Source organism: Hemicordylus capensis, chromosome 3 (genome assembly GCF_027244095.1).
Source record: "Hemicordylus capensis ecotype Gifberg chromosome 3, rHemCap1.1.pri, whole genome shotgun sequence".
Taxonomy (NCBI): domain Eukaryota; kingdom Metazoa; phylum Chordata; class Lepidosauria; order Squamata; family Cordylidae; genus Hemicordylus; species Hemicordylus capensis.
Window position 1 is genome coordinate 62,073,511 of NC_069659.1, and position 15,141 is coordinate 62,088,651.

The 15,141-nt window shown below is 44.2% G+C and overlaps 1 long non-coding RNA gene across 1 annotated transcript in view; it reads right to left on the minus strand.

Moving 5' to 3' along the window:
- LOC128349222 (uncharacterized) overlaps nucleotides 1-13,550 on the minus strand; it is a 37,461-nt gene extending 23,911 nt beyond the window's left edge. The window contains exons 1-2 of the long non-coding RNA XR_008318631.1: nucleotides 13,404-13,550; nucleotides 4,668-4,770 (exon numbers count right to left, since the gene is read on the minus strand). This is a non-coding gene — a long non-coding RNA (uncharacterized LOC128349222). The remainder of the gene's footprint in view (nucleotides 1-4,667; nucleotides 4,771-13,403) is intronic.
- Between the last annotated feature and the right edge of the window lie 1,591 nt (nucleotides 13,551-15,141).

Genomic DNA, 15,141 nt, shown 5'->3' on the forward strand with positions numbered 1-15,141 from the left:
GAGGAAGAGTGGGATATAAATGTAATAATAATAATAATAATAATAATAATAATAAGAAGAAGAAGAAGAAGAAGAAGTATTATTTTTCAAATTTGTATACCGCCCCAAACTTCCATCTCTGGGCAGTTTACAACAACATAAAACAGATTAAAAATAAAATCCTTAAAACACTTTAAAACCACAGTGCAGTTAAAAAGCTTGGGTGAAAAAACATCACGATCATTTTCTAATCTCTAATTCTATCTAATCTCTAATCCTATCTAATCTGATGGTGTTTCACATCAACCTTTTAATAGTAACAGAACAATTATGCTTCATTAGACATTATACCTAGATAGTAGTTTTAATTTTCAGATGCTTTAATATCATTCAAACAAAGTATACCACTGATTTGAGTCAAACTACCATGGACTTGAAGGGATCTGTAAGTGAAAACAGGTGTATTCAACTGCTTAAACACTTTACAAAATGTTTGACACGTTGCCACAGTAGCTTGATTCAGTGTCGAAATCTGAACATTTGCATAACCAAAGTGAGTTCATAAATCATTTCAGACAGCAGAATTGTTGTCTTAGATCTTTCAGACTGATGGAAATGAATAATGGCAAAGTATTAACTACTGACAAAGCACTGCAGAAAATATACCGAGTTCATAAGGACATGTGATCGTTTCAGCAATTCTAAATGTTCAAAATAGATTCCTCCATATTCATACCTAACCAAAAATAACATCTTTCAGCTTGTGTCTTTTTATATTTGTTTGCCCCCGAGTGACTAAGCTCAGAAGCCCTCGTGGTGTGTGAAGGTGGGTGGGTATTTTAATTTAGTTTCTGTCTAAAATCCTGAGTGAGTTGAGTTTTAATGTGTCTATCTGGAGATGTGGAAACAATTGTTACAGAGTCTGATGCCGAGGTGTCCAGCTGCCCCCCTTATGTGAAGACGCTTGATCAGTTTCAGTTCATGACACCTGAGAATGTGGACAAGTTGCTTGGAATAGTGAGGCCTACCACGTGCCATCTTATTTATTTAATGTTTTTAAACATTTTATAACAATTTATATTTTGCAACAACATGCCGAAATTGACCCCACCCCACCCCATCCCCCACCCCAAGAAAGAAGAGGAAGGGGAAAGAAAGAAAGAAAGAAAGAAAGAAAGAAAGGGAAGAGAAGAAGGGAGAATCACCATTGCACTAGAAGATGTGGATAGGTCAGAAGGATTCTTATTCTAAGAAAAGATTAAGAAAGTTATCCCAAATTTCAGACCATTTATCCAATGTATTTACTTTTAAGAGGGCCCATTTTTCATGTGCCGCAAGCTTAAGCAGGTCCTGTACCCAATCCTCTCACCGAGGGGGATTGGGAGATTTCCACAGCCTCAATATCAACCTCTTGGCAACCAGCAGGCTCTGCCAAAGCCATTGTTTAGAGCTGTATTTTAGTCCCCAGCTGGTTGGAATAAACCCCAACACTGCATTTCGATCCTTCAGTGCAAGAGATGAATCCAGCACTAAGTTAATTTGCATAGTGACCTCTCTCCAGAAGCCTTGCACTATGGAACATTCCCAGAACATATGTGTTAAATTAGCCTGTGGATTATTGCATCTCCAACAGTTGCTATTTGATGACATTTTTAATTGCATAAGGTATAGAGGAGTCCAGTAGGCCCTGAAAATAATCTTTTGCTGGATGAGGCGCAATTTAAGATCCAATGTACTGCATTGAACACTACTTAAAATATTTTGCCATTGCTCAGGTGACAGTTTATCAGAAAGTTCCAAGTCCCATTTGTCCCTAAGTCAATCTAACCCAGGTCTATGTCTCTATGCACACTGGCATATAGATACTTATTTCGTTTTGGGAGAGAGGCCATCTTAATGGAAGGCGCAAAGATAGCTGGAGTTGCTGGGGTCGCCAAGGCGTCTGGACCAAATTGAGCCAATATGGTATGTCTCAGTTGCATATATTGCCAGGTAGATGGAACTCCTCTTGCAGGAGTGCAAAGGGTTTATAGCTATAATTTACATTTATCAGCTGTGATAACCGGTAAATCCCTTTATCAATCCAATGTTTCCACAAAATTGGTTGTTTGCCTATCAATATATGTGGGTTACCCCACAGTGTCATATCCATGTGGGCATAGGGATCGGAGTTTAGTTGCCTTGCCAGTTCCTTCCAGACGTGTCGGGCTGCTAGTATAGTAGGGGATTGGTAGTGGGGATGTTTAAGATATCTGGAGCCAAGTGCTTCCCACCACCTGCCATCTTCATCCTTGCCCGACATGGCTTATAAAATCTAGCAAGAAAGCTGTTGTAGAGGGCCTGATAGGGAGCATAAATGCTTCTCTGAGGGAGGGCAGGATGCCTCCTTAAGACAAGGAGACAACAATGCCTCCTTAAATCATTGGACCACTTCTGAAGAATTACAGCAATTACCGGCCTGTCTCCAATCTTCCATGGCTGGGCAAGGTGATTGAGAAGGTGGTGGCCTCCCAGCTCTAGGCAGTCTTGGAGGAAACTGATCATCTAGACCCATTTCAAACTGGCTTTCAGGAGGGCTATGGGGTGGAGACTGCCTTGGTCGGCCTGATGGATCATCTCCAATTAGGAATTGACAGATGGAGTGTGACTCTGTTGGTCCTTTTGGATCTGTCAGCGGCTTTCGTTACTATTGACCATAGTATCCTTCTGGGATGTCTGAGGGGACTGGGGGAGGGTTGCACTACTTTGCAGTGGTTCCGCTCCTACCTCACAGGCAGATTCTAGATGGTGTCTCTTGGAGACTGTTGTCCTTCAAAATCTGAGCTTTTGTATGGTGTCCCTCAGGGCTCCATATTGTCTCGAATGCTGTTTAACATCTACATGAAACTGCTGAGAGAGATCATCAGAAGATTTGGTGCAGGGTGCTATCAGTATGCTGATGACACCCAAATCTGTTTCTCCATGTCAACATCATCAGGAGAAGGCATAACCTTCCCAAACACCTGCCTGGAGGCAGTAATAGGCTGGATGAGGACTAACGAACCGAGACTGAATCCATATAAGACAGAGGTACTTATTGTGTGGAGCTGGAACTCAGGAGATGATTTTGATCTGTCTGTTCTGGATGGGGTCACACTCCCCCAGAAGGAACAGCTACGGGATGCTTCTGGATCTGAACCTCTCCCTGGTATCCCAGGTTGAGGCAGTAGCCAGAGGTGCTTTTTATTGGCTTCAGCTGATATGCCAGCTGCATCTGTTTGTTGAGATGAACGATCTCAAAACAGTAGTACGTAGGCTGGTAACATCTAGGCTGGATTACTGTAATGCACTTTGTATAGGGCTGCCTTTGTATGTAGTCTGGACACTGCAGTTTGTTCAGAACGTGGCAGCCAGATGGGTCTCTGGGTCATCTAGGAGAGACCATATTACTCCTATGTTGAAAGAACTACACTGGCTGCTGATACGTTTCCAGACAAAATACAAGGTACTGGTTATTACCTATAAAGCCCTAAACAGCTCAGGTGCTGAGTATTTAAGAGAACATCTTCGCCATGAGCCCCACCACCTGCTAAGATCATCTGGACAGGTTCATCTGCAGGTGCTGCCAACATGCCTGGCGGCTACTCGGGAACTTCTCCGTTGCAGCACCTGGGCTTTGGAATGCATTCCCTGTTGAGATAAGAGCCTGCCCATCTCTGGCAACTTTTAAAAAGGCACTGAAGATGCATTTATTCACCCTGGCTTTTAATTAGATCTGTGGTTCTAAAAGGGAAAAAAAATCTTTTTAAAAAAATACTGGGTTTTAAATTTTTTTAAAATTTTATGTTTTAAATGATTTTAATTGTTAAGTGATTTGATGTTTAAAATTATTTTAATTGTAACCACCCAGAGACACAAGCTTTGGGCAATATAGGAATGTAATATATAAATAAAAATAAATAAACAAACACAGATTTACAAAAAGTATCTACTGAATGTGGACTGGGGATGTAAGAAGAATAATCTACTCTGTTGCATCCGCTGGGCATATATATTATGGAACTTTATGCCTTTCAACTAGAATATTCCTGAATAAAAAAATCATAGCAATTCTACCTTGAAAAATAAATTTTAGTTAAGGGCATAAATAATATGTCATGAAAATCTATGGGTACTTATTAACATGTGGTTTAACCCGCAACACAGTTTCAGCTGTAACATGCAGACCATAGCTCATAATCCTTAAGACCTGAGAACTCAGGTGATAGCAGAAGGCCAATCTGGGCCCAGTGCTGACTTAAACACTTTATGGATTGTTTGATTTGAACAATCCTTTATGAACTCTTAGATTCCCAGCATTCCCTCAGTATGGGCAAGTGGTGTTGAAGGAGGCCACCTGCTCCTTCAGCTAAACCAATCTGCCAGCAAAATTGACTTTGGCCTTCAGCCTGCCTGACTGCAATATGTTAAGGGTTAATTTCTTGCCCCTCAAATGATATGGATAAGCTGTTGAGGCAGCTTACATTTGCGCAGGAGTGCCTGCCAAAGTGAATCATCCCTGAAGGCAAGAAAATTGAACATATGGGTTACTAAGTATAACATGGGGAGAGCAATAAAGTGAAGGGGGACATCTTAAATGCTTTGAGGGGGGCTCTGAGGCTGGGCAAAACTCCCAATTTACATTACTGATCAAACTTCTACCAACTCACCAAGATCCTTAGGCCGGAGAGTGCCTCACACTCAGTTGAGTGCTGTATCTCGTGATCTTGCTGTTTGGATCTTGAGTTCAAGAGCAAAATCTACATCCAGCACCTACCAAGTGGGGAAGACACAGATAGTTTCACCTTATTTCCTTACAGCATGATTAAAATACCTCTTCTTACAGTTATATATTAGCACAAATTTGTTTGGTTATTCCCAGCTTGTAAACCAATAAGATACTGGCCTGTTATCATCCCTGATTCAGGCTCCTCCACCAAAGATCTATAGCATTTTGCCCCACATGGGTATTACCCCTGCTAACTGAGCAAAGAGGCACCTTTTTAAAGTGGTTATTCTCTTTTTTGAGCAGGGGGAGAGCAACCAGCCCTCTCCAACCCCAGCACAGCATCCCTCCAGTGGCTGTTGCTGGTGTCTATCTTATGTTCTTTTTTTAGATTGCGAGCCCTTTGAGGACAGGGAGCCATTACATTTATGTGTTTATTTGTATCTTTGTAAACTGCTTTGGGAACTTTTTGTTGAAACGCGGTATATAAATATTTGTCGTATTTGTATTCGTATGACTGGGAACAGAGGGAGAGGAAGCAATTAGCCCTGGGACAATAGGATGTGGCCTTAAGTAAGGATCACCATACTACTAGTAGTACTACTTACCACTACAACAACTACTACTACTACTTATATACCACTTCCAACAAAATGTTTGCAAAGTGATTTATACAAAATGAGGATGAGGATGAGGATGAGAAGATGGTTCCCTGCCCCTAAAGGCTCACAAGATAGAGAGAGAGAGAGAGGGAGAGGGAGAGGGAGAGAGAGGGGGGGGAGGGAGGGAGATAAACCAGATAGACACCAGCAACAGCCATTGGATGGATGCCATGCTGGGGCGGAATAGAGACAGTTGTTCTCCCCTTGCTCAACAGAAATAGAACCACCACTTTGAAAGGTAACTCTATGCCCAGTTATCAGGGGTAACTCTAACCATAGGGTTAGACTTCCACTTTTCTTCAAAAGATAACTCATTAAGATCAAAATTATGGGAGCCTTATTACGGAGGGAAGTGCAGAATGACACACAAGTTAGCCACAGATTTGGTGAGTCATTGCTCCTTCCTTGACAGTCAAGAAGAAGCATTTGTATTGCACACAATGTATTTGATTTATACCACGTTCTAGAAAGGTCATGAAATGAGAGAATATCCCCATTTATTAAACTGCATGTCTGCTCAGTTATATGTAAGCTCTTGGGTCTCCAAATGACAACATGGTATTGGTGGAAGGTATTTAAGGCTGCTATTTGCATTTAAATAAGCCTTGGGCCTGATCCAGCAGGGCTGTTCTTATGTTCTTTTATGTTCTTATGAAGGGTAGCATAAATAGCCTGAGTTTTTCAGCCAGGCTTTTCGTAATCTCTGAATGTTTTAAAATGGCTGTTGTTAAGAGTTTGTTTTATTTTGTTTTGTATGTGTGTTTAGTTGTGTGAACTACCTAGAGCCTTTGGAGTCAGGTGGCATATAAATGAAATAAATAAAAATATGTAGGCAGGGGAAGCCTTTCCGTGAGGCAGAGCAAGGCACAGAAATGAGGAGGGGAGCAGTGGCTACTGCCTTTCCACACTGGAACATGCTAGGGGTGTGCGAGCCAGCTCAGTTCGATCCGGGCTTGACGGGCTCAGGATCTAACCAAGCCAGTTCAGAGCTATACTGGTAAAGGAGAACATGTTAACAATTACCCTTTACTAGTACAGGCAGGGGGCTTTCCTACATATAGTAATTGTAAATATAGTAATATAGTAATATAGTAATATAGTAATTGTAAACCGCCCTGAGCCATTTCGGAAGGGTGGTATATAAATCAAATAAATAAATAAATAAATTAAATAAATTAAATAAATAAATAGGGGGCGGGAGGGAAGTTAAAATGTACTTACATGCTGTGACTGTAGCATTGGTGGCCATTGGGGGGGCGGGTGGCAGGGGAAGTGGAGGCTGCCCCTTCCTCTGCTGCCTCCCCGCCACATAGCCTGGGCCAGTTTGGGGTGAGTTTGGGCCTCTGCAGAGGCATGGAGGTCACTAAAATGGCCTCCATGCATGCACAGAGACAATTTTAGTGACCTCCATGCTTCTGCAGAGGCCTGAACTGGGCCCAAACTGACCCGGGCTACTCAGGGGGAGGCCAGCGGGTGTGGGGAGGAGCCACTGCCACCCCCACCCTCTCCCATGGCCGCCACCGTGGCTCATACTTGTAAGTTCATTTTATCCTCCCCCCACCACCTCCTCTATATGTAAGGGGGAAAACCCTGCCCAATACTGGTAAAGGGGAACCCTCGCCAGATTCCCCTTTACCAGTATAGCATTGAGCCGGTCAAGCCGGCTCGGTTCAAACTTGAACTGGGTCTGGCTTGACCAGGCCAAAACCAAACTGGGCTGGGTTGGCTCAAATCTGGTTCAGATTTGAACCAAACCAGCAAATCCAGTTTTGTGCACACCCCTAGGACATGCTGTCCTCTCTCTCCTCACCCAGCTGGGATACACGTCTTATTTCACCCTTTCCACTCTCTTCCTTCACCAATGCAACCTAGAAACACCTCTATTTCCACTGCCAGGCTTGGTGGCATAGTCTGAGATTGTTTGCATGCTGTTGATGCTGCCTCAGCAGCATGAACCTGAGGGCACCATATTTGCCTCATCCAATAAAATGTCTTGGGCCACATCCACTGTCTGTAGGGATGAATCAAAAGTACTCAACATTTACCAACAACATTTCAGCAGTGTAGCAAAGCATCCTGCCGCTTGAAAAAAGTGTACTTCCCTTTAGTGATCTTTCAGTGATTGTTTTGAAATGGTTTGCACATTCAGGAAGCATTGAACTAATTCTGAACTGACTTAATTTGCCTTCCATGATGCAGGCCTATAGTCAAATCTGATTGGTTATGTAATGTGGTGATGTCATCTCAGCCACTACGTGATCTCCAATTTTATGGATATTCAAATAAAAAAATAATTAAAATCAAAAACAGAGCAAAGAGGGGCATCAAGAGGAGCAATGGGAGTGAATAAGATGGAAAAATAGAGCATACTATTACAATTAAGTTTTTTTTTTAAAAAACAACCTCTCTCTTGCTCAAAAAGAAATACTTTGAACCTGAAAACTGAAACAGGAGAATGTTCGGCATAACTCTAATCATGAGTGTACAGAAGAAACCATAGAAAAATAGATCTTGTTTTATGTCTAGCTACTCTTAGATTAATGGAGATCAAAGCACAGAAGAGAGTGTCTTTTAAGACAGAAAGTTAACTCTTGTTCAGAGAAACAGCTGGGGGAATTGTGTTTCTTTAAGTATGTCAGGAAAGTGTCATAAACAATACTCAGCTTTGGAAAAGAAAAGTAACTAGAGAGTAAAGCAATTTCATTTATTTGGCCAAGAAAACAGATTGAGAACACTCTGTTCTGATCTTATGGTCAGTATGGCGTCCCAAGTTTAAGATGCTTTAAGCAACTACTTGGTTCAAGTAAATGCATTTATATGTAACATGGAACCACAGTTGAAGGATCAAGAGGTTCTGCATGTGTTATGTCCAAAAGAGTGCAACTGCAGTCCTGCGCAATGATGTACACGGGTTTTCGATTTTCTGCCTCAAATCTTAACTCTCGGCTTGTTGTGAGTTTTGTCACTGAAATCTGAGGTTTGACACAGCCTGCATTTCATCCAAATTTGGAACTGCAGTCTGCATCTCCTGGAACCAGAGTTGAGGGAGGAAGATCCTCCTTCAGCTCTGGCTGTGATTTACTGTGCGGGCTGTCCTTCATGGAAGAAGGAAGCCCACACAGCCAGTTCTGTCTCTTCTCTGCAGTTTCAAATATGAGGTGGTTTGAGATTGTACAAGCTTCCCACATGACTGCAATCCTATGCATGCACAAACCCAAGAGTGAGCCCCATTGAATGTAATGGGACTTACTTCCAAGTAAATATTTATTGGATTGCATTAGAAGGTATGTTACATCTAAAACTGTGAATGTAACAAATATGTGTTAGCAAACATGTGTCATGCAGGTACACTTTCCTGGGTGTTGGTATTGGCTATATCCTCTTGTTGGATGAGTTTCAGCCCTGGGTTTGTTACCACATAATGTGAGAAATGGCCTTGCACTACTTTACTTCTCATTAGGGGAGTTACTTAAGTCCCTCTCTGTGAAAATTATACATGATATCACAATTGACAGCCTGGTTAATCCTAAGGTGATTATAGATGAAGTCTATACTCAGAAGTGAGCCTCAGTTATTTCAACTCACCCCCTATTAAGGGTGTTTAGGACCGCAGTCCTATTCTGTGGGCCTCTCTGTATAATGGCTATAAAAACTGGCCATGATCCAACAACCTTAAGCACTTCTAAGTCCAATTTATTTCGATGGAAGAGTGAAGTTCATAATTAAATATCTTCCTTTATCTCCACAACATCAATGAGCCCTAAAATATTCCTGTTGTAAAGCATGTTGAGTAAATTTTGTTTTATTAGTGTAATGGTTCACAAGGTGCCGTTATTTCTTCTCCAAGCCGCAAGCAAATAAAACACCACAATGCTGTGTTTGTGGCTAAATTTGACTTGTCCATTTATGTATTGGTTTTTACATTTGTTTTTGCTGAGCACTCAAGATGGCATCTGTGCATGTGTAAACACCATTTACATGATGATGATGCCTGTGGGATACTGGGAACACGGAACTTCCTGTTCCCAAATGGGAAGTCCCCATATGGCATCATTTGTAAGAAGAGATAGCAGGGCTGTTTGTTATGGACAGTGCTACACTGGGGTGGCGAGGGGCAGTAGAGGAGTGACGGAGGGGCAGGTAAGACATGCCTCCCTCCATTTAAAGTGCCTGTTCACCACCACCCCGGAAGTGCATGAAACGCTTTGTGCACATCCCTAGTCATTAAGCAGATTGGGGAACTGGTCTAATCACCAGCCCAAGTGCCTGGGTCTCACTCAGTGGGTGCCTCTGATGTGCCATGTAAATCAATAATCCACAAATATCATCTATGTTTTCCCCTAAATATCTTTTAATTTTTTTCTGAATTTGTATGTATATTTCTTGATTTTGTCACATTGATATCCCTGCCATTAAACTCTTTTTTTGGGATCAAAGTATCATATGGCTGAAACATCTTTGAATTATCATCTCTGAAGAAACTGTCATGCCTATCCTCTGATCCTAAACATATTGATTATAAGATAGATATTGAAACCCTTTTGAAATTCTTTTGAGTTTCCCATTGATCCCTATGGGGAAATTATCTGATGGGGCCCATATTAAGTTCTTACACACAGCCCCTTCAGAGCTTGTTATTCCTCTGATTACACATGAATGAAAATTTCCCTTTAAATACTGTTCCCTAGAGGTGTTACAAGCATTTGAACAGGGGCACTCACAAGAGCGAACTCCCCAGTTTGTGTGTTTATAAGCTGCTTCAAGGCAAGCATTGGCCCACTCACAGTCTGCTTTGAATAGGAGAGCAGGTTTGTGCTCAGCTCAGTATTCCAATCTACCACTGCAGCCCACTTCTTCTATCCTCTAAACCAAAGATTTTGCTTTTAAGGTTAGAAAAGGAAAAACTGCAGTAGTGAAGGAGAACATGAGCCCTTTCTCATGATTGGAGAAAGGGCTCAAAAGGGGCGAGGGGAGGGAGCCTTCAAAAACTTACCTCCCCCGCAGCTTATCTTCTTGAGTCTGGGACCAGAGATCATGGGCCCAGGCATGCAGCTGCCTCCTCAGGCAGCGTGGAGGGTCAGGGGCCTCTCATTGCAATGGGCTAGCAGCCTTGTACTGGCCCCTCTGTACCCTTGGCCCCCAGTAAATTGTACCCACCCAATGCCATGCATGGATGCTGTGTGTGGCAGCTCTGTGATACACATATAGGACAAAAGTTGCCCTATTTATTTCCATGCAAATCTACTGTACATGCAACAGGAATATGCAGAAAGGACACATCAGAACTAAAGAGAACAGGACAAGCTCACCTTTGGTGTTCTGTGGTTTCACTGTGTTCGCTGATTTCAGTGTTTTAAATGTTATTTTTGTGGAGTTTTATTGTATGTAATTTTTTTTAATCTGCCTTGGGATACATTTTATGAAAGGTGGTATAGAAACGGATAGATAGATAGATAGATAGATAGATAGATATGTACCACATCACTCTGCATATAGTGGCTGGGAAGAAAAGTTAGCTCAGCTGCCATATCATGGTACAGTCTGATACATGTTCTCTCTGCAAATAACTACCATGTGAAACAGGAAATGCATAAAACTGAGTTATACATATAGGTCAATATGAGATATATGATTCTAAATCTAGGACACTTGATACATCAAGGAGAATGCTCTCTTTCCTATTAAAAAGCTGAACTGAATATTATAGCTCAGGCATATATTTTATTTCATATGCCTTCAATTTAACAATGAGATAAATGAGAGGAATATATATTTTCCTCATTGGTCCTGTCAGAACCAGATCTCTTTGAAGATTTGGAAAACCTAAGGTCAAGGTTTTGATGAAAACAGCTTTTCATGAGTTGCTTTTACAGGAAAAAGTACTAAGTACAAATCTCACAAGGCTTCCAGAATATCCATTCAGTTGGTGACCCCTTTCACAGAGCACATAGCTGTATCACATAGCATTATTTACCTATGTTTTTCCTTCTCCCCGCCCCCTCCACTTCTTATTGAGCAACTAAATTTCAGTGATGTGCGGAGGAAAGAATATTCTTAATCAAGAGTGTTGTAGAGTGGTATTCTTGCACCCACTTTGATACATACTTCTAACTATATCTGTTTAATATGTAATGACTTTTTTCATTATGCACACAGGACAATCATGTATGATTAACAGGTCTTTAACAAGCCCAGCAGAGAGGGAAAGGGAGACTCCATCTACTTCCCACCCAGTGCTGCCTGGAGTGAGAGACCAGGTGGGTGCTGGGGTTCCTTCTGCCGTTGCCTGCCTGCCTTTGCTTCCGCTGTGGGGCTGCAGCCTCAGGTTAACATCTGTGGAGAGTGAGTGCAGGGCTGGGACTAGCCCCTGAGTGACTCAGCTGTTCCTCGAGTCACCTGCTCAGTTTCAAGCTTTATAGGAATACTCCTTGTGGCAGCGGGCCTGCCACCAAAGGGGAGACACCAAAGGGGGTCGCCCCTTTGGGGGAGCCACTTCGGGGGGAGAACGAGGGCGAGGGTTAGAGGACTTCTGTTGAATTAGTTTTAAGATGTTTTAGACTTGGGTTGAAGTTGCTGTAATGTGTTTGGGTTTGTCTGGAGATGGGGGGGCAGGGGGTGCCTTTGTTGACTATGGGGCAGCTATCCCGGTGGTGGTGGGGAATAGAAGAAGTAACATTGGCAAGTCAGCAGGCCGTTCCAGGGGAAGGGTAGTCAGAAATTTAATAGCTGTCTCCCCTTCCGGCTGTCCTGCCAGCTCTTTGACCCTGGGGAGCACTGCCAACAACCCACATAGCCTTTCCCTGTTCTTCTGTAATGCCAGGTCAGTCCAAAATAATTCTGAACTCATCCATGATTTGATCATGGATGAAGGAGCCGACCTGGTACGTATTACCGAGACTTGGTTGGGGAAGGCTAGTGGTTCAGTTTGGTCCCAATTTCTCCCTCCAGGAGAAATTCTCCCTCTGTAGAGGAGTAGGTGAGGGGACGTGGGTGGGGAGGTGGAGTGGCTGTGGTCTATAAGGATGACATCTCCCTTACCAGGGTCCCTGTTAGGGTATCAGACCATACTGAATGTGTGTACTTGAGTTTGGGGACCAGGGATAGATTGGGACTTCTGTTGGTGTACCAATCGTCCTGCTGCCCAGCGGAATCCCTAACTGAGCTCACTGACTTGGTCGTGGAACTCATGTTGGAGTCTCCCAGACTCTTGGTGCTGGGAGACTTCAATGTTCATTTTGGGATCAATCTGTCCGGGGTAGCTCAGGAGTTCATAGCAGCCATGACAACTATGGGCCTATCCCAAGTGGTCTCTGGACCAACACATATTGGAGGTCACACACTTAATTTGGTCTTTTACTCTGATCAGGGTGGTGTTCCGTGGGTGGGGACTCTTGTGATTTCCCCATTGTTATGGACGGACCACCATCTGGTTAAGGTTGGACTTACAGTCACTTCCCACCTCCGCAGGGGTGAGGGGCCCATCAGAATGGTCCACCCGAATAGGTTATTGGATCCAGTAAGATTCCAAGAAGCCTTGAAGGGATTCAATGTTGGCTTAACTAATGATCCTGTTGATGCCCTGGTTGAGAATTGGAACAACTTGCTCACCAGGGCAGTAGACACGATTGCTCCCAAGCGTCCCCTCTGACCCACTTCAAAATTGGCCCCTTGGTATATGGAAGATCTACAGGGGCTGAAGCAGCAAGGTAGGTGACTGGAGCGCAAGTGGAGAAAGACCCGACGAATCTGACAGATTGCAACATAGAGCACATCTAAAGATCTATATTCAGGCAATACGTGCGGCAAAGAGGTGGTTCTTTTCTGCCCGAATTGCCTCTGTGAGTTCACATCCAGCGGAGTTGTTCAGGTTGTGAAGAGAACAGTGTCTGCTCCCCCTCCCTTGAACCAGAATTTGGAGTGATCAGTTACCCGCTGTTAGGGGTGTGCACGGAACCGCGGAGCTGCGGTCCGGCACTGGGGTGGGGGGTTCCATTAAGGGCGGGGGGGGCTTTACTTACCCCTCCCGCGCTTTCCACACACTGCCGCCGTAATTATTGAAGAAATTGCTCCTCCGATGGCTGTTCCTATTTTAAAAAATGGCTGCCCCCTTGAAGCCCTGGCCCCCTGCTGCTGCCTTGAAGCCCCCTCCCACCCCCTTAAATCTCGCCCCGGGCCCTTAAATCATGCCCCGATAACATTAAGAGGCGGGCGGCGGGGAGATGTCCTCCCGCCCCCTTCCCTGCTAGGCTGCAAAAGACTTTAGGAAGGCTTCTGCGCGCGCACGCGCAGAAGCCTTCCTAAAGTCTTTTGTAGCCTAGCAGGGAAGGGGGCGGGAGGACATCTCCCTGCCGCCCGTTTCCCTGCCGGTCTGCAAAAGTACTTTTACTTTTGCAAAGAACTTTGCAAAGAACTGTTTCTTCTTTGCAAAGTTCTTTGCAAAAGTAAAAGTACTTTTGCAGACCGGCAGGGAAACGGGCGGCAGGGAGATGTCCTCCCGCTCCCTTCCCTGCTAGGCTGCAAAAGTACTTTTACTTTTGCAAAGAACTTTGCAAAGAAGAAACAGTTCTTTGCAAAGTTCTTTGCAAAAGTAAAAGTACTTTTGCAGACCGGCAGGGAAACGGGCGGCAGGGAGATGTCCTCCCGCCCCCTTCCCTGCTAGGCTGCAAAAGACTTTAGGAAGGCTTCTGCGCGTGCGCGCGCAGAAGCCTTCCTAAAGTCTTTTGCAGCCTAGCAGGGAAGGGGGCGGGAGGACATCTCCCCGCCGCCCGCCTCTTAATGTTATCGGGGCATGATTTAAGGGCCCGGGGCGAGATTTAAGGGGGTGGGAGGGGGCTTCAAGGCAGCAGCAGGGGGCCAGGGCTTCAAGGGGGCAGCCATTTTTTAAAATAGGAACAGCCATCGGAGGAGCAATTTCTTCAATAATTACGGCGGCAGTGTGTGGAAAGCGCGGGAGGGGTAAGTAAAGCCCCCCCCCGCCCTTAATGGAAGCCCCCAAACTCCCCACCTGAACCAAAACCACCCAGTGACCGGACCGGTCTGGAGGCCTTTAGAATGGCCTCCGAACCAGTCTGTGCACATTCCTACCCGCTGTGATGTGTTTGAAGAGTTTTTTTGCAGATAAAATCTCCTGGATTCGGGCTGACCTAGATGGAGACTCCACAATTAATTTGATGTCTGAGCTGGAGGTGCCCAACAACTCCTCAACTGGATCGGTTTCAGTTCGTGACTCCTGAGGATGTGGACAAGTTGCTTGGAGTGGTGAGGCCTACCACTTGTTCTCTTGACCATTGCCCAACATGGCTTGTTTGATCTAGCAGGGATGTTGTTGTAGACAGCCTGGTGGAAATCATAAATGCTTCTCTGAGGGAGGGCAGGAGGCCTCTTTGTCTTAAAGAGGCAATCATTAGACCTCTTCTAAATAAGCCTGCATTAGATCCCTTGGAGATGAGCAATTATAGGCCTGTTTCCAACCTCCCATGGCTGGGCAAGGTAATTGAGAGGGTGGTGGCCTCTCAGCTCCTGGTGATCTTGAAGGAAACTGATTATCTAGACCCATTTCAAACTGGTTTTCGGGTGGCCTATGGAGTGGAGACTGCCTTGGTTGGCCTGATGGATGATCTCCAATTGGGAATTGACAGAGGAAGTGTGACTCTGTTGGTCATTTTGGATCTCTCGGCAGCTTTTGATACTATCAAGTATCCTTCTGGAATGTCTGAGGGTGTTGGGGGTGGGAGGCACTGTTTTACAGTGGTTCCA